The 2,500-nt window shown below is 37.6% G+C and overlaps 1 protein-coding gene across 1 annotated transcript in view; it reads right to left on the bottom strand.

Annotated features, from left to right (window-relative positions):
• Positions 1 to 2,181, bottom strand: part of LOC138012423 (QRFP-like peptide receptor) — a 29,321-nt gene extending 27,140 nt beyond the window's left edge. Inside the window, exon 1 of the mRNA XM_068859187.1 lies at positions 2,021 to 2,181. The gene's annotated coding sequence lies outside the window, so the exon portion shown is untranslated. The remainder of the gene's footprint in view (positions 1 to 2,020) is intronic.
• Positions 2,182 to 2,500: the final 319 nt, after the last annotated feature.

Raw genomic sequence — 2,500 nt, 5'->3', positions numbered from 1 at the left:
TTCCTGCAATTATTATTTGATCGGTTTTAGTGTTCCTTTCTCATTAGCTGGGAAAAGGTGTGATTTTAAAGGAAAAAATGTGCGATTCGTGAATGGATCCCATTGCCGAGAGCCAATCGGATTGCAAGGAACACCAGCGATTTCTAAATGGAAATTATAAAGGCGTAAACACTTCCGAGGAATAAAATGTTCCTCCTTGGGTTGATGTCACCCGTTTCCATTTCGTAAAACGCGTATTACCTCCATTCTTTTAAGTCGTTCTTAAATATTTTAACACCCTAAAGAACATGAAAAACCAAAATTACGCCCAGATCGGAAAAATCATGATAAAATCTAAAAATGATTTTATGCTGTGTTTTCTGTGTTAAGCAGAGTGAGGTTTTGTTTAGCTTTAGATGTTATAAAGACCTGTTGTTTACATTTTAAATAGACTGGGTTTAATAAATGCTCAAAATTTCTGAAGGTTCAGCCGAGGAATTCGGAAGTCACGTCTTAGTGATTTGAAAGTCCTGCTTATAGGATTAGAAATTTTATAACAGCATTTCTTTTACTGTCGTTAAAATGACAACTACGTCGCTGTTTGTCACTCAATAAGCTTCCCACAGAATTTAAACTCAAGTTCTTGTGGCTTGTCTAAGTGCTTTCCAGACGAACATCCGTGAGATTCAGAATTGGATAAATGCCACAAGATCATTAGAAATATCTTGTGGAACATATTCGTTAAAAATCTTAACAATGCCTGGGATGAAATTCTCGAAAATTAGGTTTGATGATAAATCAAACAACAGGCTGAACAGTGCTAAATGCCACTAGCACATAAAACATGGGAAACTCTCAGAATCTTATAGCCCATTTCCGATATGATGAAGAAAGCTGATTACGCAGGCGGAAACGCGTCTATTGTTAGGGACTAAAGATCAGGCGTTTGACAGCCACTCATGAAACGAAGAACTGCCTCATAGTTCGCCAAAATAATCTTGTTTGGTCTTTAATACGACCAAACGAGCTACGGCAGCCACAGTTCGTGACAATTGTGGACAACTTTAGACAACCTTTTGAAACACGAGAACAAAGACATTCAGTTCAATCAGTGAGCGTTTTTTGTCAATTTTCCTACGAAATTTCGTCAATAAAAACTTTTCATATTTGATATGTAGGTCTCAAGGCCAAAATTAAATAAATTGCGCCCTTGAAGAACAAATTGCGCTTTTTTGTAGGTTCCAGTTAAAACCAACATGCCAATACCTGACGAGTTTTCGAGAAAGAAGATCTGTGAGGTTTTAGAGGCTGACACAAAGGTCATCAAAGGATGTTACGAAGTTGCATTGAGAAATAGAAGAGGCCATCAAGAAGTCTTCACTAGAGAATTTAATATTTCGACTGAAGCCATAGTTTTCTGATTTGATTTAGAGTGTATCACTTCTTTGTGGATACGATAGCGACTATTGTATTGTATCAAATCACTGCAGTGATTCTAAACGAGTTATTATATTATAAATTTGTAATTGTAGTCAAGACAGTCAGACAACTTGAAAACAAGGCATGCTAAATTGTCTCCACACGAGCCATCCGTTGCCGAAAGGAGCATCAAAACTCGATCTATATCATAGATAAGATGAATTGAATCTCTTGAAGAGATTTAGCGTCGAGTTTACGGCGGCTAACGGCAAACCCAAGGCTGCAATATATGCGTTTTCCCAAAATCAAAGAAACTTGTTAGAATTTAGGTCATTTCTTTGCCTGTTATCTTCCGATGCCGTCCAACTAGTTAGAATAAGAGAATTTTCATGCTGCTATGACAAACAGCAGGCCATTTGCCGGCCATTTGCCGTTTATCGCAAACCTCTATTGTCCTAAAGCTGCTATGCAGGACTGGCAAAAGTGCGCCTTTCAATCATACCAAAAGACGTTTAACTGTACCTTTTCAACATCCTTTATCTAATCTAACTTCATATCAGCAAAATAGGTAGGTGTGATAATCTAAAACAGTAAAACACTTCAATACATTTTATGGACTTACTTTAGAGACTTGATCTTCGCCGCCAGCAACAAACAAACAATGTAAAGCGAGAAGAGCTGCTTTTTTGTCTTCTTTAAAATGCGTGACTGATCTGCGTGAAAACTGGTAACCAAGGGTTCAAAGCCATAAGGTCACAATTAAAGTGTTTATCTTTCCCTCATAAACTTACCCGTGTATTTTAGACCATTTTGCAAGCAGGAAGCGAAATGCTTGCAAGGAAACCCTAGCTTCCTTAAAGGATATGGCAGAAAATGACGCAAAAAAGGCACGTTTCTCGAAACAAGATTTTGAAATGTGCCCAAGAGTAGCGTGAACGGGCCAAAGAAACTTTGTTTATCCAAAATTTCGACTTTCATCTGTTTATCCACTTTGCGTCGGCGGACTACCCAAGTCCGCTTTACGTTTCAAACATGTTTTTATAAACTGAAGGTAATGCACTGCAGCTTTAATCTGAAAAATAAACATTGATTTTGCAAAATG

Source organism: Montipora foliosa, chromosome 8 (assembly GCF_036669935.1).
Source record: "Montipora foliosa isolate CH-2021 chromosome 8, ASM3666993v2, whole genome shotgun sequence".
In the NCBI taxonomy this organism is placed as follows: domain Eukaryota; kingdom Metazoa; phylum Cnidaria; class Anthozoa; order Scleractinia; family Acroporidae; genus Montipora; species Montipora foliosa.
Note: the sequence above shows the minus strand (reverse complement) of the source record. Positions and strands in the feature narration are given on the sequence as shown.